The following is a 21069-nucleotide window of genomic DNA, read 5'->3' as shown; positions in this document are numbered from 1 at the left end:
AGCCAGGAAATGCCACATGCCTCCTAAGCTACTGCTCTATTCTTCTTGCACTGATGCTATCAGAGACCCAAATTCACTGCAGGGAGAACACTGGGGGCCATATTTGCCCTCTGATGTATGCACGCAGCTCCCATAGAGCTAATGCAGAATTTTTTTGCCTTTGATGCCTCTTATAAAATGTAGTTTAAAGAAGCCTGGAAGTATTGCATTAGAACAGGGAGTTCACGCTATTGGTGGTCCCCATTGTCATTAACACAGTTAGTGGCATTCCAATGAAAAACACAGAACAACTCTTTTGTTTGTTTGTTTTATAAGCAGATCTTTCAGGGTGGGATCTGGCTTGCTCAAACCCCACCAAAGATGGAACTTCAGCATCTAAAACCCACATACACCAACAGCGATCCACTCTGCCTGCCTTCCAAAACTGCCTAACCTTTCTGGAGCCTGAATTCATCAGGCACTTCTCTCCTCTGCCTGGAAACTCCCCAGGCAACTAATTTACAGCTACATGTTCAGCAGAGCCAGCTGAGCACACTCCCAAAAGGAGTTAGAGAGTGTCGCACTCCTGTTCCCTCCTCTCTTACTCCCAGCCACACAACACCATTCCTTCTCTTCTGCTAGCTGTGATGCTCCCAGGACCCTTGCTGTGGCAATTTAACTCTACACAGCAGAAAATCATCCACTTCTTTGCTGGGCTTGTTTTCTGCCACTTCAGTGAGTTGAATCAGCTCCCACACACAGACAGCTCAAGGTAAGTGGTTGCAGCACAGAGACAGGGAGTGGGAGTGGGACCTCTTTGGTAGTGTTTGTCTCATGAAACTTGTTGCTTAATTGCCATAATGCTCATAAGCTCCATTTCTGGGAGAGAGGAGCTCACTCCAGCTGAGACTTCTGCTGCAACCTGGAAACAAGAAACTACTCAGGATCTACCTCTAGCCCCAGCAAAATCTGAAAAACTAAATAAGGTCAAGACTACAGCTAATGTCAATTGCTAACTTGGAAAACCTACATCAGGCAACTTAGTTCAATTGGCTTGGCTTTTCCTCTGACATGACATACAGCTTAGATCTTTTTCTATGAAGTCTAATAAAGAAAGACAAATAAGAGTTAATCATTAAAGTGAATTAAATACATGTAAACATAATTTCACACTGAAGGAAATGTAAGTGAAGACATGTAACTTGGAGCAGAACTGAAATCCACACCCACCAGCTGTACTCAGCTCACCTCCGCCTTCCCCCATGAGCACACACCCGGGGTGTGCTGCTCTGTGGAAGTGCCTCGGTTCTCTGTCCAGACTCCCATTTTCAGTAGAGCCAGGAAGCTTTGATCACAGCTCCTTCCTGAATGCATTCTTCTGTGCTGGAGCAGCCATGCGAGAGCCCTTGATGGGACTGAGTGCTGAGAGCAGCAACAGAAACTCATTTAGTTTGATGTGACAAAACTGTTCCTCAGACAAATGCTCCATGGTGGTCCCATGGTAGGAGTATGTGCAGAAGGCCTTGCTGAAGTAATAATACTGAAGTAATTTCATGCCTCCACCCACTTCCAGGCCTCTCATTAATACAGACCTTGGAAATTTGTCATCTTTAACTGGTATAAACGGATGCAGCTTCTCTGACTTCAGTGAAGTGGTGTTGATTTAACTTTCAAATTTGCTGAAGATCTCATCTTTGTGGTCTTACAGTAAACTAGCTTAAGGAGCTTTATTCTGAGTCCTATTTATAAAAAAAAGCTTGTTCTTCAGAAGTTCAGCCTTCCTCAAGTCACAAAAATACTCGCTTTTTTCTAGCCTGTGATTAAAGAACAGACCTGCAGACTATCTGTATTTATAAATATATAAAACATAGAATCATAGAGTGGTTTGGGTTGGAAGGGACCTTAAGGATCACCCAGTTCCAACCCCCTGCCATGGGCACGGACACCTTCCACCAGACCAGGTTGCTCAAACCCCATCCAGCCTGGCCCTGAGCACTCCCAGGGATGGGACACCCACAGCTGCTCTGGGCAGCCTGTGCCAATGTCTCACCACCATCACAGTAAAGAATTTCTTCCCAATATCTAATCTAAATCTACCCTCTTTTATCTTAAAACCATTACCCCTTGTCCTATTAAATATCACTTTATTAATTAATTCTTAGTTATAAATATTACATATCTAAAAATTGTTGTTTCCCAAAAATAGGGACCAAGTTCTGCAGGAGACATCCTAAAAAGGTATTCTTTCCCAGATCTACCACAGTAGGCTTCAGTCTTGAGTACCTACAGATCTGATATCCATAAATGACAGGGAAGCAACACTAACACCTAAAGCAATGGAATCAATGTGTAAACTTTTACATTATTTCTGAAGCGCTATCGCTTTGCATATATGAATTCAAGTTCTTACGAGCTCATTTGTTAAACAAACAGCTCATGCATAACTGCCATCACTAACATCTCTTTCATTGCCACATATATACACACCTCATCCTTGGCAGTCCACTGAACCGCTGGCAGCATTCCTCAGCAGGCCCAGCAATTTTTCAAGCACAGAAAGGGTCTATATCCCCATGGCCACCACTGGGACAGAAAAAGGAGAATATGGCAGAATCTTCTGCTGTCAAGAGACCAGCAGTGAACCAACCAGAAGCCTTGAGCAGAAGGACCAACAGATGAGTTTAGACCTGATTTAGGTGGTATGATGGATCATCTCTAAAAGCACTCAGAATGCAAGACAGAAAGTTGCAAAGAGTTTGCTGTGACATGTAGGCTGAGATTGAAAACAGCTTTGCCTCTTCACAGGAAGGGGCCAGTATAGTCCCATATCTTACTTGAAAATCTAATATATGAACAATTACCTGAAATTCTGAAATCGATGCAGAACTTTAAACCTGTTAATCTGTTTAAGTCTGATGGGATGCATAAGTTGGGCCAATTCTCTAGTAACTGGATATTAACTAAAATATATTGAAACACCATTTAACAGCTATTTTATTTAACAATGTACAATCACAACCAGGTTTGCCATTTTTCTGAGGCCAGTGGAAAAAATGAGGGCATTAGAAAATTTCATTGCCTGCCTAGAACGCGATATTTCACACTGGAGCAGGATGGAAATCACATAGATTGCTGCCAGGCATACGGGTTTGTTCTTGTAAGATCTCTCAGACCCAAACTGATCGTAGAATGAAGAAAACTGTATCAAACTACTCTGCAGTACAAAACTTCCAGTGACAAACTTCTATTTCTTGTATTTCATATATACTTTCAAGTTCCCCACTACTACACTGTCATGTTCTCTAAGTATCAGCGCACTGTGAAAAACAGCGGGAACAAACCACACAAAAAAACCCCAGTTTTGCTCAGATAAATATCATAATTTTTTTCCTGTGAGCTGATTAATATTTTTTAAAACTAGCATTTTATTTTACTTCAGTGAAGAGGTGTGCCAGAACTGCAAAATTTTGGACAGAAACTTGATTGTTAATTTTGCCCTTCAAATTTCTGGTGAGAAATACTTTCAAACAGGCTTAGGCTTTTGTTTTGACCTCTTTGCATGCTTTCTCCCCAGTGGCACACCATCCCAATACCTTCTCTTATATCCTAACCTTTGTGTTAACAAAGAATAATCTTTTTGCACACTGGCTTGCTAACATAATGACCAGTTTTAAACCAGAATTGACAGACCCTAGAATCTGAAATTCTCAAGGAAGGGTTAAATGAGGGCAGCCTGCAGAAGCGGCTTAAAATCACAAAAGATTAAGTAACACTAAGGTTACAAAAGGCCAAAGGAGGATGGTGGTCGATGAACCGTATATTGTCCATGAATGAAGGGGGAAAATTATTTCATTGGCACGGCAGAATTAATTGGACAATATATAGAACTGGTATATTTATAGGAGATTACAGTTTGTTCAGTCAGGAAGGAGTAAAAGTCTTACATATTAAGCATACATACACACTTTCTCTGATGTCCAGACAGAGATACCTGCTACTTTAAGGTCTTTGGACAATGTCAGAAGGGGTAGAGGACTATTGGGGCCATCTTGGATTTGAGCACAGCATAATAATCACATTGGGAAATCCACATGGCAAAGCTTGTGATGATTGTAATCAAAATGACCTCAACTGTATAACTTGGTGGGTTTAATTTTAATGTCCCAATCTTTAGTTGAAAAAGGAATATTGTGAAGCTTGTCCCATCCAAGTTGCCCAAATATTGAAACATTTTTATAGTCAATGAAGAGAGATAAATATTTGACAAGAATTAATCCTAGCCTGATACCGTAAATGAAGTCAACTGCTCCTGGATGTGCCCCTATGTATCCACTGGCTGAAGAGACAACCTGGACATATAGCCTGCATACTTAATGTATATGTTATGTGTGCTGACTCCTCCCCAGCAAGTTCTTGAAATGCATCTGTCCTGGGGTAAGAAGGAGAGGATTTGTCTGGACTCCACTCCAAGGAGCAAGGAGGGACAGGGTAAGGAAGGTAGGAGTGTAATTGTGACTGTGAATTCTTTAGAAAAGAAATACACAAAGAGCAAACAGGACGATGGACTTCAGGAAAACAACCATCAAGAAATGCCATTTTAACAGGTTAGAAGGGGAAAAAAGAGTCCAGAAGAACTAGCAGTTCTTTAAAGTAGCAACGATGAGGGCACTGTCAAAAAGCAATCATTCTGCCACTCCAGGTCTCATAGTCAGATGGTGGCACAGCACTTCATGAAAAATGCCAGCCTCCTGTGGGAAGTCTGAAGAAGATGTCTAGAAATGAGGAAAATTAGGAATTGCTGAAGGATCTCAAGCTATTTAAATCTAGAAAAAAGCAGATTGATTTGCAAAATCATGACAGTACTTTAAAAATAAAGTAGTGCAAAGCGAATGAGATTAACCAGTTAGCATGAACATGGCTGATTTCAAATTGGCCAAAAATGCTCTGCACTTACAGCAAAAAAAGTCTTAGGTTAGACATTAGAGACTTCTTTCTCTGGCAAGACTAGTGAGGTGGTGCAGTGGAAATTCAACTGTCTCAATATATTAACAAAGAATTTTAAGAACAGGTTTCATCAGTGCCTGCAATAAATGTAGATAATTGCCTTGGAGTAACTGGTGGAGTAGATGAGCTCTCACAATCATTTTGTGTAGCAGACTATTACTCCAGGACTCAGGAAGGCTAATTTTAGCTTAGAGATGCTAATTTCTCTTGGCTCTCTCCATACATAGTCTGTAGAGAACAGCTCCTTTAGATGCAGATTCAGAACAGGACTATCCTCACTGGCCTAACTAACATGAATAGCCCAAATAGTTCCCTAAAAATGAGTAAACTCATCCTAATCTGCCCCTCCCCTACGGCCACAAGTAGCTTCATGCTCCTTCTGATCCACTTATGATCTCCCCTTCCTGATCTCTTCAAATGCCAGACCTCAGCCTGTGAATCCCAGATATGCATTCCTTCTCACTATTATCCCTGCCTCTTATTTCCAAGTTTTGAACCAGCACAATTTATCAAGAATTTTCACAAAACATCTCAGACTGCCAAGGTTGTGTACGAGGAGTGCCATCGCCTTAATTACAGCCAGGTCCATTATTGAGGAAGTGCAATTAACAGTTTCACAAGCCTCCTTCATCTCCAAACTTTTTAATCAACACTAACTGGTTGGCAGATACTGGTGCTCTCCACAATATTCCCTCCAGTATGAAAAGTAGCCACAAGTCAGCAGTCATTCTTAAATACTTGCACAAGAAAATGTGGTCTCTTTGCCTTCCAAAAAAACCTCAGAGCCTCTTCTAAATTAACTATAGATTAGTAGGGCACATTGTCCAATAGTAGAAACAAAACAAAAACATAATCCCTGGCAGTCAGAGGTCAACAATAACAACAAGCCCACAGCCACTCTCAGGTTTCTGCCAGTGATCGGGTTCAGCTTTCACTGTGTGGGTTTCTTGCAGGTTCAGTGACCACAGAACATGCCCTTGAGCCACCCACTTTTCTAAGAGTAGGCTGGCTGCAACCCATTTTGCTCAGTCCTAGCATGTGCAAATGCGTCAGTCTCTATTGCATATGCAGGCCTGACAAGTGATAGAGATCATTCAGGGTGAGACCACATGCACTGTCCGAGTATCAGATGCATGCATGCAAACCCCCCCATCGCTTCCCCTAGAAACAAGGGAAAAACCCACCGTGGCCACCTGGTCATTTCATGAATTGTTTTTACTTGTTAGGAAGCTCTTGGGAACCCCTTGCGCAAACAGCCTTCAGTTCAGAAATCAAGATTATATCTAAAGCCTCATGAGATAAAGCAAAGTACAAGGTAATCAGTTTTTTGTATTAATTTCAAAATTATAGAAGAGTTAACACTTAAATCTCCAAGTATTGCTCAGCCTTTAATATAATGTTCTGCTAACCCCAATGTTATCCAGCTTAAGGTCCTCTCTACCATTTGCTTCAGCCTTACAAACTACCATGCTGGGAGTCCTGTGTGAGTGGCAGCAGAAGTGGTAAGCCACAGTCACAGACTTTTATCGACACAGACAGAATAGCCCCAGTACTGGATCCAGCTAATTTACCGTTACATCCACACTAGGTCTGCTAGAGGGTAAGTAGGGCTCTTGATAGACTAGTGGGGCCTGTAATGATTTGGAAGGAAGCAAAAAAAGATGTTTAAACTGTCAAAGAGGTCCATAGGTCACAAGTTCTCCCTTGGGAAAGCAGTATCAAGCCAAGGCAGACCACTGGGCTGAAGTGATGTTGGCATGATAGACTTGAGGCTTGGCAGAGGAACTCTGCTATTCAAGAACTGTGAAGGGAGCAGAGCAAATGAGCAGCTACAAACTCACTCACACAAGGACATTAATTCAGAGTTAGATACCATGCAAAGCTAAAAAAGTGTATCTGCTCACAATCAGACAACCCTACTATGCCATAAGGAAAAAAGAGCCAAAAATGGCAGAGAGTGCACATGCACTTCTCTGTGTAAACAGCAGAATGAAACGATGGTTTGCTGAAAGTAGTAAGACAGTGACCAGAGAGAAGGAACTTACTAAGAGAGAAAAACGGAGCAGCACTTGGTGAGGAGAAGGTACAGGCAATGGCCATTTCTGTGAGTGTCAGAACTAAGGTTCAAATAAGGAAGAAAGGTTAAGATGCAAGAGATTAATGAAATGGTCCCTTTAACCACACACACACACACACCCCTCTCAGCTGGAAATGGGAGACTGTTCAGGAAAAAAGTCAGAGCAGTAAATAGATACAAAACATGCTAAGAAATGTAAACAGACAAGCATATGTCATTCCACAGACACACCTAGTTCAATTTTCTTGTTATGGAACTGAAACCATTTTAAAAAGTTAAAACTATGAAAAGTATTAAGACTCATTCTGCCTAAGACCGACAATGTATTAACATAAGCCATGCCAAAGAATATTGAAAGCTCCATAGCGATGCTATTCAATAAGAATGAATAAGAAATATTGAATGCTCAGAGATTATTATCTTGATGATGCCTGTTATTCATGTCATGACCAGAGCTGAAAATTCCTAGAGTAGCCCTGCATACCTTCCAACAAACTTCTGTTTCTTTCCTGTTCCGAATTGTGAAGTTTTGTCTCAGTGTTTTAAAAAGGTTTATCCATGAAGGACATATGATACATGTTGCTGAGGTATATGATCAGTCATTCACTCTTTTGTAAAATAGTTATATTTATGTTGTCATAGCAAAATGTTTTGCAGTATTTTCAGGTGCTGGTCTACAGTTTTCCACACATAAATTCTGAATACAAACAGCAGCAGGATCAAACACTGTACTGGCACTTCCAGTAGTTCATAGTCACCAAACTGCCAAACTCTACTGCACCAGCAATGCCACCTGTAATTTAAGATGTGGACATAAATAACGAAGAGGGTAAAAGTAGACTGTCAGTTTGTTCCATGTGAATGCTGCAGAGCAAGCTGTTGCAGTCCCTTTCCTGAGGTGATTTGGACTTGTAATGAACAAATTTCTCATGAGTTCTCAGGAAGTATGCAGACAACTGAATGTTAGCCAAAGCCCCAGCACAAAGGTAGGCTGAAGCACAGGAAGAGAAGTGTAATAGTAGCAATATATAATTTATTCCAATATCCCAGTTCCACTTGTATCTGCTTTCATCTCCACCCAGATATTTTCCTGCACCTTATAAAGAAATGTCAAGCACATTCCTAATCTGGTGTTGAGTGTAATCCGACATTTGGAAAAGTTTGGTAACTAGAAGGTGAGGTCACATACACCCCTGAGAGAATCTGCATACTTCAAAGGATGAAGTTACCAAGCAAGCAGAAATTATTTTTGCAACTTGCACCACAATACTAAGATCACATCTTTCTCCTTTATTACCGGATGGAAAATAATCCTTATTCAAATACTGATCATCAAAGACAGAAAGACAGAGGTCCCCAGCAGACAGCAGGGCCTTTTCACTTGGCACCCAAAAGCATGAAAAAAAAAAAAAAAGTAAAAATACCGGGTGCATTTCCAAAAGAGGAAGAGAGGTTCGCCATACAATGCCCCAAATAATGACTGACAGAGGAAAGGAAGAATGGCTGTTTATGATGGCAGAATAGCTCAGCTCCTTCCAGTGGGACGACAAAAATCCCAGTAGGTCCAAAGTCTTCTCCTGGTCCCCCATCCCCACAGCTGTGCCTGACCAGAAATAGCGCTGTGGTCCTCACCTCTAACCCATGACCAGGTTCTTGCTGTCCCTTCCCTGAATACAGGCTCCTGCCTCCCTCCCTCAGCTCCCTGCCACAGGGACTTCTCATATGTTAGTTTCCAGTCTGGCCAGTGAAAGGCTTCACATGCACCCCGTGCTCTTCCTTGGTAGCACCTCACAGCACCACGGGCCTTCCTCAATGCCTTTCTCACTGGAGGCCAGCTCTACACAGCCTCCCTCAACCTTTCTTACCCTTCTCTGTCTTCTGGCCCTTTGTGAAAGATCCTTATCCCACCTGATGACAGTAAATCATTCAGTCACCACCATTTCTAGCCTATTCTCCAGTAGAGATCAGACCTCCCCCTGCCCTTCCACAGCTTCATTTCCATTCCCTTTTCCCTGCTGACAATTTCTTTAGTACTGCAGGCAGCTTCAAACTTTTATTTTTACCACCTGGCAGACAAGACAGCATGAAGAGTTTGCCTCCACCATATTTAATCCAACTACTTCAGCCTTTTGCAGCTGAGTTGGTTTTGTGGGTAATTTGAGTAATAAGTGCACAAATGTAACTGTCAACTAAGCCAAGCTGTTCTTGAGCTTTCCTCAGTAAAATTCTTGTCCTCAATCACAACTCCCTGTGTTTTAGGAGGTAATTGCCCTCCCAACTCCCACCGCCTTGCAACCAGGATGAAGCAAATGTCTTACACCTGCCAGACAGACCGCAAGAACCAGGGGGTTCAAAATTTGCTAATAAGAGGGGTTGCAAAGATGAGCAGCGCCAGTCTGCTACAGGAAGTTTAATAAATGGATCAGTCCAATTAATAATGGCCTTTATAATTCTTCTCTCAGATCTGTTCCTTTAGTAAATGAAAAATTATTTTCAGGAAAGATATTCTCACCTTCTGGTTTAGAGCTGGACCCTTTTTAATATTTTTCTTTAAATTCCGTCTCCTGTTTGCCTTCATTCCTGAAGATTATTATAGCCCATGAAAGCTGTTATTAAGCATTCATCTGAACACATGCATCAGATCTTGTGTGCTGCCTTCTAGCAGAATGCTTTTAATTGAAAGGAAAACTCTGCCTCCTGCTAGGTTTGGGTGGGCTGCAATTAGTTCCATACCAGTTAGTTTTGCCAGAGTCATATAACTCTTCTACACAGGCATTCCCACTCTGGTCCAGCTGCAAACAATATGCTGAGTCAGCAAAAAGGAGGTAAAAGGAATTTTTCATTGAATTAAGAAACCGGTCTGTCCTCAAATCTTATAAAACATGTGTTGGATTCCATCTGTCCTGGAAGATCCCCACTCTGATCGTGCCAGCTACCAGTACTTACTTGCACGGGACGTGTGTGTCTGTGGCGATACCGCAAACTTCCGCACCACAAGGAGGCTTTGGACTCCATCGACCAGGGGTGACAGCCTGCAAGCTAACAGCGTGGGTCTGTGTGGGCAGTAAAATACAAATGCCTCCTTACATCTGAACCACAATACTTCAGTGAAAAAATGTTTCTCTGTTCCTTACTTGCAAGGAAAACAAAATCCACTGCCCTCCTAGCAAGATGCAGTGACTGAAGCCAAGAGCAAAGTGTGCAGAACATCTGAATTTACCAAAATTCAGATGTAGACAAATGAAAGTTGGAGGAAACCTTTTTCTGGATACTTCTGGTTTATTTGAAGCCAATGAAGCATGAAATGGTCTTAACAGTTTGTTATGTTTTGGTGTAACATGAGGATCTAGAATCTCTTGACAAGTAGAGTAGGAGCTTGAGTTTCAGTTCACTGATTGGTGGTTTTCTGGATTCATCCAAGAAATGTATTTAAACAGTATGTGCAGCATAAACTATTTTTAGTCATGAATGTTCAATGGTAAGCATCTGAAAGTGGACACCAGATAATGAAAACAACAGTTAAGTAATTTTTTCATAATTTCCAAAGCCAATTGTTGGAATTGGGAAATTATTATCCTTTTACATGTGCCTAGGTATCTGCTAAGATTATCCTATGTTCTAACAGAAATCCATGAGCTGCAGGCACATTCAGGAGCCCTCAATTGCCTTTACTAAACCTACGAAACACCTATCCTGAGACCCATGAATCTGGGGGGGGGGGGGGGGGGGTGTTCACATTCCGACTTGGATCAGCATAGTCAGTCTTCTAAAACGACTACTGCATAAAAATTCAGAATAGTGAGTCCATATTTAGTTTATTCTTTCACAGGCTTCTCTTGGTAGTAATAAAAGACACCAGGTAAATTCTTTGTTGTTAACTAAAAGTAAACAGAAAACCTCTTTTTCATGTGGGAAATGTTTTAACGGAAAAAAACTTGGTTTGAACTTTTTCCTTTGAAACTGTAGGTTTCCATCATGGGAAATTTTTGAAAATTTTAAAGGAGCGTTATAGTTTCACTTTGACTTAAAATACCATAATTTTTTTTGCTGAAAAACCCAATGTGCTAAAATAAAATGAATCAAAAAACTTTCATACTGAAACACTGATTCAATATGAAAAACACTACTGGATATATTTGCTGCAAGTAAATTGAAAATTTCCAGTGGAGATAAAGTAACCCTATAAAAATTCAGCTTAAACAACACAGTATTTTTGGTAAGAAAATTTTCGGTACTAAATACTGTGGCCAACAGTAATTACAACTTGTGCAAAAGTCTGGGAAAGCTACAATGGATTTTTGTAGCTATTTTAAATATCACACCTAATGCAACAATAATGTTGCACAGTGAAAGAGACTGTGAAAGGATTATAGTGAAAAGTTTGTATCCCAACAGCATCTGAATATAAATAATATGTTTATTTAACTGACAACAGCTTCTTCCATACATGATTTTAAATTTGCAGAAAACTATAAATAGATAGCACTTTCACCGAAAGCATTAAATTAGCCAACTGGGTACTCAACTTTGTAATGTGGAGCAATGTGGAGTGATAATGAACACCATGTGTGTGTGATAATGGGGGCTGTAGAAAATAGATCTAGCCAGCTGAGTGAAAAGGAAATGCTAAAGAAGAAAAAATCTGAAGTCCAAGCCAAAACAAGTGACCTAGAGAAGCAAGTAAAGTTTTGTATGTGGGGCAGGCTAGAGGCCTGAGAGAGATCAGCAATTCAGCAGGGTATTTTTAAGCATATGCTCAAGGCCCTGCTTATTCGGCAGGAAACTTAAGCATATGCTCAGAGGTTAAGCATCAGCTAAAGTCTCATTGATGTCAATGGCTCTTAAACACATGCCTAGAGATACATATGTGCTGAAGTGCTTTTACAAATAAGAACGGACTGGGGATCAGGGCCTCAGTCCCCTGGTATTTCATAGCAGGCTAACCCTGCAACCTCCTGGCTTTCCAAATTCTTCAGAGTAGATCTCATTTATTATACACACAGGACCAGACTTAAGCATGTAAGAACTTGCATTACTGTACATAACTGCCATTGGCCCTTTGGTACTGAGATAAATCGGAAAGTATGGATACATTTATAAAGCGCCAGTAACTTCTACTGTCATTTGCCCAAAGAATCCTCTTAAAGATAACAATGGAAGCACGAGATAAGCAGAAATGCAACTTTTGAGCAGGTCATTTAGCATTTCCACTACTGATGTAAGAAAACTTGCACAAGAATGAATTTAAAGATGAAACTGAATCTTAACTGAAACCTGACTTTAGGTAACTTATTTTGAAACAGCGCATGGTGCTCTCAATTTTTGTGCAACGAATGGATCTGTATTACCTTGTGACCTTTTGTGTCTGAGTAGTCTGCTTATCAATTGCATAGCTGATGGGCATCACTGTAAAACCAAGAAAGCCAACTTTCTTTGCCGATCTAACTTCATGTAGAAGAACTGTAAAGCATTAATCTGCATTGATATAAATTTAGAAATCCATAACAATTATTCACTGAACCTGAGATGGCAGGTTAACATAACTTAAATTTTTGAAACTTTTTCATAACGTCAGATTCGAGTATGGCTGCTTCTTCATCTTTCTCCTTCTTAAAAACTGCATGAAAATATACCATAAAGTGGCAAGGGGAATTATATGGTCAGATTACTAATGGTATTAAATATTTTTCCATGCGGTTAATACAGGATTTGAAATTATCAGTAAAAATCCTTCCTGTGCATTTCAGTGAACCTGAACAACCACTTGGTCTCTGCATTTCATAATTCTCTGAGGATAAATATGCGGCAGAGGAAATGGTCATAAAGATGCACTGCAAGGCCAGCTGAAAACTCCTTTAGGTGGAATCTGTAAATGATGGCTCATTTTAAAACACCCTTAATGTGACAGGAGCAAACTGGGGTGCATCTGAGCAGCAGGACATTGCCAGAGTACTGCTGTGTGCAACCACTGCACTGCTCTTCTCCTGTGATGCCACAGTAGCAGTTAGCACCCAACATAAATTATAGCAAAAAGCTGACATCAATGAACAAAAAAAGCTAACTTCTTCTTTAAAATTCATTTAAATGGGCAGAAAACATATTGTAAAAGCCCAGTAATCAACTTTACACGTGCATTTTCCTTCTGTCACATGACTCATGCTTTAAACTGGAGAGCATTACTGTTTGGCATTTCCTGCAAATGCACTGAGGAAAAGCCACAGCAATATAGTATTTCTTCCATGGATGTTAACATTTGAAGACTCGCAGAAGTGGCTACCATTCAATTTCTGGTTAAAATTTGCTCACTTTGTTTTTTCAGATGAAGACAACCTGGTAAAAGTGTTCCCACATTCCTCTTTGCACTTTTGCCATGACAAAACTTAGCTGACGTAGGCAAATTCAAGTTCTAAAAACGTGTATTTTAGTCTGATTTTGTTTCAAGTTTCTGCTTCTTTAATAACTACGGAAGAGCACCTCTTCCTTCTTGCCCAAGCAAGCTGCTGGTTATCATTCCCATCCCTCCAGTCGGTCGAGTAACACATGACGCTGGCCTAGCATAAATACAAAACAGGTTCCTATGGAATCTGAAATACTGTTTGTACATCCTACCACTGACCACAGCGGAACAATGGTGTGCCAATGATACGGAAAAAAAATAACTCTATTTGCTTGCTCTTTCTGTGCCTCTGTCTGAAATATACCTAGCTCCAAAGCTATTATTTATAGTTATGAGGTGACAACTGAGAGCTAGCAGTCTGCTGAGTGAAAAAATGTTTGCATTTATCCTTTTTAGAGATATGCTATATATATAAACACATACATGTGCAGCAACTATTCATACTGGATAAGGAGAAGTACCTAATCAACTACAGTGCTTATTCAGTGGTATGAAAAGAAAAGGAGTTCTTTATTTTGTGCAAATTAAGTGACAAAGCTTCACTTTTAAAGATTATTTGAAACAAACAAAAAAAAATTTAATCAAAGCCTTCAGCTACATTAGCATTGCTTAAAACACTGAGAAGCAGTGTTGTAAGTTTCCTGTGAACACTTTTACCTATAATTTTTAATAAAGAAATCACCTCTTCTAAGTTGCTTGCGAACAATGCTAAGGTCAAACTCGAGTGAAATCTTTACATTGTTCACACATTCACCAAAATGTTGATGTTGGGGGGTCTTCTGGAGGTCCTCTAATCCAAGTGCCTGTCTCCAGGACCATCACCAGCATCAGACCAAATCAGCCATGGTTTTGTTTAGTCAAGTCCTGAAAACTATCAGGGATAGATATTCCACCTCCTCTCTGCGTACCTTGCTCCAATCCTGCACTACCCTCCAAAGAGAAAAGATTATTCCTAACTTCCATTCTAACCTCCAAAGCCACAACCTGATGCCGGGCCCTCTCTTTTTTGCCACTTGAAACAATCAAGAAGGGTTTGGCTTCACCATCTCCATAGCTTGCCTTCAACCAGTTACAGGCTATTAGTGTGCCCCATAGCTGCTTCCTCATCAGCCTCTACAAGCACAGCACCCTTCACCTTTCCCTAAAGGGTATGTCCTCCAGGCCTCTACCACCTTGGTAGCCTTCCACTTGGCCCTCTCCAGCATCTCTACACTCCCAATGTTTCAACCAACCTCACACATCACTTCTGTAGTACTGATAAACAGGATGATTTGTTTTATCAGGGTTGCTTGGAAGATTGTCACTGAGCAACCCCTCTACTCTTCTTGGGCTCTATGGATCAGCTTTGTCAGGCCCAGCTGAGACAGTCTAAGACACCAGCGTCCCACAGTGTGCCTTCCCTCAGTCCCAGAGGTGGCCAACCCAGCACGAAGATGGCAGAAACCCAAGTGCCCCAACACCTCTCTTCTGCTTTCTCTCCTCTGGGGGCAGCAGAGGATGGCAGACCATGGCGCCTATAACGGCTGCCATCTCCACACCCAAACTGCTTTAACTTTACCTCTAAACTTCAAACAATCTCATTATTCATGGATCATTTTCCCCCCTGAAGGGATCATTTCAAGGAAATATAAAAAACAGTCCAATGATCAGATGCAGTGTAAATCCTATGAGTGCTACCCTTGATTTAAGAGGAGCAGAAATCCCTGCAGAACTCTTTCCAGGACATGGGCATTTAATAAATCTTGTGAAAGTGTGAGGAAAATATGAGGAAAAAAGGAGACAGTGATAAGAGAAATACTTCTGAAATGGACAGTCAACACCAGACAGTTTAAAAGTAATTTTCTAGCCAAGTAATTACAATTGCTTTGTCATCATTTCCCATGGGTGAGAAAAAAAAGACAAAACCAAATACGTATTAATCTGCAAGTAAGTCTGAACCACAGAAAACCTATTATACTGTCCTTCTAAGGAAAGGTCAGAAGTGGTGTCAAACAGGAGGGCTGCCCTTTTCTAATCACACAAAGCTTAATGGTCCACATCAATTCTTGGCCCCGGACTGCATGGATCTTGAGACATGTTGGGTACTAACCTTCTCACAAGTAGCATGACTGGTTCTGGCCTCTTCATCAACAGTTTTAGCTGTGTACTTTCTTCCTAAAGGTGGTAGAGACAACTACTAAACAGAAGAACTGCATTCTAACCGCCTCATTTCCACCCAATTCTGTTCTCTGCACATACAGACATTCAGTCCATGTTTCCTATTGATCAAAAACTACTCCTCCTCCCTATTCCTTTAGGTATCTCCCAGCTCAGTGTCTTGTTTAGACTCTCCGGGTTGCTCTCGAGAAGCCATCAGAGCTGCCCAGCTTTCCCCATAGGCTAGGCAGAGGGACTTAGGTATCTGACCATGGCCTGAAGTGAAGAGTCCAAGTATCCTGCCAACAGGTGACAATTGCTCAGCTCTGCCCACCTTGGCCATTATGCATCCTCGATCCAGCCAAAAACTCACCCAGTCCAGGGTCTATCTGTGCCCACGAGTTTCCAGTAAACCTTTAGGAGGGCAGCATACACACACGCTCCTCAGGCAGCTCCCCATGAGTGTGCCAGGCCATTCAAAATGTTTCTTGTTCCCAGCTTGGAACACTTGACCTGCTGAAGAGAAATCAACCTTTGGCATGTCCTCCCAAGCCACACTTTGTTTTCATATTCTTTGCTATCAGTGAAGACATTTTAACAAGCAACAGAAAAGTTCTGGATGAATTTGCTTAGTTAAAAGCATTTCTGAATCTACACTGTAAACAGAGAGCTGACTCAACAGCAATAGTTCCCTAAAACACCAAGTACTCAACAGTAAGTTACATACAGTTTCATTCATAAAAACCCAAGTCTCATATTGGGTACTTTTGTCATCTATATGAGACACAGTAATAAGTAATCAAACCTCTTCAGTGTTATGTGCCCATTGCCTTGGCACGCACATGAGTACTAAAAAATTAAAATCTAATTTAATAAGCCTATTATGACCATATGAAGGAGAACTTTCCCTCTTGCACTCCAGGCAACTTAAGAACTGTCTCCGAAACTGCCTATGCATGTTAACTTTCCAGCCATCAGCCGACACAGAATGGCAGTGGCAAAAGCCAGAAAATTCTCTCCAGAACTCTTCTGGAGACCCATCGATTTGGTATGGGATTTGGAGTCTTGGATCAAGCTACATGTCAACCCAGTTTATATTGTCACAGCAGCATGGAGCAATTTCAACACTGTTGAAACCATATGGATGTTGAAGCTCAAACAGCAGAGTACTGAAGCTAAACTGGATGGCACACACAGTCCAAACCCATGTCCCCAAAAAAAGATGCAACAGGATCTACCCATTAGAATAGAAATCTTTCCCTGGGTTCAAGCACCAGCATCAGTGTGAGATAAAACACAGACAGGAACACTGGCACGAATAAAGAGCCCAGACCAGGGGCCAAACAAGAATTCTGCCCCTGAGGTCTTGGATCATACATGTAAGCAGTGCCTGCTGCTCCCTCCATTTGGATATGTTCCTACTTCCTGCATATCGCTCTGTGCAGTCCTGACACTGTTACAAGGAGAGTGCACGTGTATAACCAATTGCATGAATTTGCCTATTCTCAAGGAATAAACTTGATAATATGCTGTGGGGCTGAGGCTGGGGGAAAAAAGGTGTAGCAGGTTCCCCCCACATTTTATGCCTGTCTTAGAGTCCATGGTTGCCATCAGGCAAGTTCCTCAAAGGAAAAAAAACCAAAACAAACAAACAACCAGAACCCAAAAAATCATGTTTTGGTAGTTGATTTGTTGTTTTTGTGAGCATGCTGTTACAAACTCAGAAAGTGCACTGTTTTCAAGCTTTTGCTTTTGCAAAAAGAAGAAAGTGCTCCCTTTCAAAAAGAGGATAGAAGTGCATTAAAAAATGAAATGCATACTTTAGGGAAGTTTCTCACAGGGGAAAAAAAAAAAAAGACACTCCTACAGAAGGACTTATAAGGCAAAATTTGCAGGGGTATAAGACTGTACGAAAGGAAATATTAAAGCTTACCACACTTCTCTGCTAATCACACCCCTAACCTATCTGACTGCCTCTCCTCTCACATACAGCCAAATAAGCTGCTCCTAGGTGAATATTAGTAAGAACATGCTATACTTTACCAGACACAGTATCTTGACCTGGACTAACACTCTTATATGGACGCTAAGGACATTGCTAAAGAAACACAGACTCTATTGTTAATCATTTCTTTTAGCAAACTTCCTTCACAGCCTGAGCTAAGTACTATATTAAATTGTGAAGAAATCACTAGAACTGCTACGCTGCAAGTGACTTTTAAATCAAGTGCATCAGTTATACGGTATTTAGCACTGTGCTGTAAAGGGTGGTAAATGGAGGTGTCATAAATATCTGACTTTATCATCTGTTGACTCATAATCCAGATGCCAATGGCATATAAATCATGTAAAGCATGTTTCCAGATTAGGAAAGTCTGACTGTTCACTATTGTTCTAGGAAACTACATTATTTCTTCGTAGGATCAGGAGTGCCCTCTGATGGTTAGCATCTATAACTGGAAAGTAAGAGTTGACAGAAAACTGGCACATCCCAAGCTGTCTGTGCAACACAAAATGTTCTCACTTTTAGCACTATACATTTATGGTCTTCTGCATGCTTAATTTTTTCGATAACCAACCTTGTTGTGTTGGGAATATTTTTTTTCATATTTCTGTTTCCATTTCAGTTATTTATATTGATATTTAAGGATACACACATATTAGGGATTCAATCAGAGCACTGCTTATGTATACATCGAGTTCTAAAAGAAGATGAAAAAATTTCAGACATAAATTAGAGGTTTTCTATAATAGGCTCCAAGAAAGCCCTTGAAAGGCTCTGACAAACTCAGACACCTGGAAATTCAGATATTCAGCTGAATATCAGAAAACAGGATATAACTGGAAAAAACAGACAACCTCTCTTAAAAAGTGCTTGTGTGCCCAAGAGCTTGAATGTATTTTTCCAACCATATAAACTAATTTAATAAAACACGTTAACTCTCTCTACAAACCTTGCCCCATTTACACCCTTAGAAAATCACGTCTACAATAGAACAGTGAGAAAATAGGAAATCGATTTTTTTCCCTGTCACCTGTCCTCCAGGTATTCAGCATCTCAGGGTTACTTATAATTTTAAATTTCATCACCTATAAGATCAACTGCCCTTTCAAAACAGAGTTGGTAGCTGGAAGAGAGCCATAAATTTGGAGCTTTCTGTGAAGACAACTACTATGCCCAGTAGATAACAGATGGACATCTCTCCCTTCAGCTGAAGGAGGCCTGGAGTTAATACCTTTGGTGAGACAAAACCCCCCAAACTGGCATCAATTGCACACTGTCCCTATTATATACTGGACAAAGAAATGCAAATTTGTAATATCCAAACCCTTATAACATTAAGAAACTGCACCTCAGGGTCAATACTAGTCTGACTGCCTGATGACCCTTACAGAGAGTCAGGCAAAATACCAAGAATTGCATATTATTTAGTAAGCTACAAATGCAAATACCCACAAGTTTCAGTGCAAAAGCCAATTCCTTACATTTGCAAAGGAGGATGGATGGCATCAAGGGATGAAGCCGGGGAGCAGAGAGCTGTGTGCATTTTCCATACTTTTCCATTGACGCTGCTGATATGCAAAGGCAGCAGCCATTTTGTTCCTAGGTCTGTTGCACTGTGTTAGCAGAGAGAGACTAACTCTGCTCTCTTACAGCTACTTTACCCTGGTGTTATCTTTGTAATCTAAACCAAACATCATTTTTACATTTTTCTCTGACGACGAAAGCAGAAGGTAACGAGATGAGAGACCAGCAGCCAGCCTTTCCTGTGCCAGCTTTTACTCCAATTTTACATCTGCTGCGGAACCCTAAACATTTTGAAATATGGCAAAACTTGGGAATTATGATTGGACTGCCCCTTTTCCACCTGGGATTACAACTGGCTGGGACTCAGACTAGGATTATCCCGACCCAGGGTATGAGGCACCTCCCCAGCAACATCGGCTCCTCGATCTCTCTGCCCCTCCTGCGTGCGGCCGCGCAGCCTGGCGGGCCCTGGGAGCGCACGCTGCCCCAGCTGCCCCGCAGCCCGCTAGTCTGGCCTCCTTCTGAAGGAAAAAATGCTCAACGCCTTGTCCCGGAGGAGCTTCTCCATCCCGGGGGGGGCCAGGGGTTACTCCGGGCCGAGGGCGGGAGGAGGCACGGTTTCTGCTCCGGGGCCCCCGCGCGCCCCGCGGCCTCTCCTGCCCCGGCGCCAGCCGCAAGGAGGGAGCAGCAATTCCCCCGCTAGCGACGGGGAAGGGGGAACCTACTGCTGCTTCCTCTGTGATCGCTGCCCACGTCCCCCAGTTAGCCAGATGCCGCCTCATGAAGTTTCACGCTAACGCCGCCGGCTCTCCCCCTGCGCCAAGGCTTCAGCCGCCGCCGCGGACGCCCGGTCACCGCGGGCCGCGGGACGGAGGCAGCGGCGGGGAGACCGAGCCACGAGAAGAGCCGCAGCCCCCTCTCATGGCGGCCGGGGGAAAGGCGCCCCGAGGGGCAGGCTCCCCCACCGCCGCCCGCCCGGGCGCCCAGCCGCGGCCCGCAGAGCGATCGCCTTCCCCTGCCGCACGGCGCTCCGCCTCGCCGTTGCCAGCGGGGACTCGGGGGGCTCAGCGGCAGGGAGGGCGAGTCGGCTGCTGCCCGCAGCGGCACCGCGATGGCTGTGGAGCGGCGGGGAGGCAGCGGGCGGGACGCAGGTGTGCGGGGGCCGGCGGAGGCCGCTGACATGGGCGAAGTGTGCGTCGCGAGCGCGGAGGGCGGTGGGAGCTGGGGCCGGGGCTGGCGCGCTCGGTGCCCTCGGAACCGTTAGAAACGGCGGGAAAACTGCCTGGGCGGGAACCGCCACCCGCGCCGCCATTTTGAAGAAGCTGAGGCACCGCGCCAAGCCTTAGGGCTTTTGTGTGACCTTGGCACTTCCCGGGCCTTGATCCGAGAACGGCTGAGTCAAGATCCTGCCTCGTGGCTTAAACGGCCCTCCACGTTTGTTTTGTTGTACTTTTTTGTGTTTGTCCCAAGCTAGGTTGTTGGCACCTGCAGGCCTGCTGTATTCTGTGGCCTGGTTGGTAATTTGCACGTACCCGCCTCTGGTGAGTGGCATTGCTATGCAGGAAAGGTTTATGGCATGAAACTGGAGGTTCTTCTCTAAAACCAGTCAAAAAGACAAAACTTTAAACACTTTCATAAACCTATCATTTGAACAGAAAATAAACCAGGTCCAGTGAAAAATCGAAAGAGTGTATTATTTTGACCTTAACGCTTTTCCACCCATTTCACCATAAATTCGCTAAAATTCAAAATGAATTTGCACTTCCCAATTAAAACCCAAAAGTTTTAATTTAAAATGTGAAGCAGGTTATGCTGGTAATTCTTAGAAGCTTTTCAACACAATTTTCAGTTGAGGTTAATGGGAACTGATCCTTCTAGCATGACATTTTGTCCCAAAAATCAGCATTGTCCAGTGGAATGACATTAATTCTACCAATAATAATGTCA

At 42.4% G+C, this 21069-nt stretch overlaps 1 long non-coding RNA gene across 2 annotated transcripts in view; it reads right to left on the bottom strand.

Moving 5' to 3' along the window:
- Positions 1 to 19994, bottom strand: part of LOC114014414 (uncharacterized) — a 141171-nt gene extending 121177 nt beyond the window's left edge. The window contains exons 1-3 of one of the 2 annotated variants that reach the window (XR_008732990.1): positions 19848 to 19994; positions 15967 to 16109; positions 15547 to 15611 (exon numbers count right to left, since the gene is read on the bottom strand). This is a non-coding gene — a long non-coding RNA (uncharacterized LOC114014414). Of the gene's footprint in view, positions 1 to 15546; positions 15612 to 15966; positions 16110 to 19079; positions 19152 to 19847 lie in introns of those variants that run through there. The other variant, XR_003557888.2, reaches the window with a different exon arrangement.
- Positions 19995 to 21069: the final 1075 nt, after the last annotated feature.

This window comes from Falco cherrug, chromosome 6 (assembly GCF_023634085.1).
Source record: "Falco cherrug isolate bFalChe1 chromosome 6, bFalChe1.pri, whole genome shotgun sequence".
NCBI classification, from domain to species: Eukaryota; Metazoa; Chordata; class Aves; order Falconiformes; family Falconidae; genus Falco; species Falco cherrug.
This window is presented reverse-complemented; position numbering and strand designations above follow the sequence as displayed.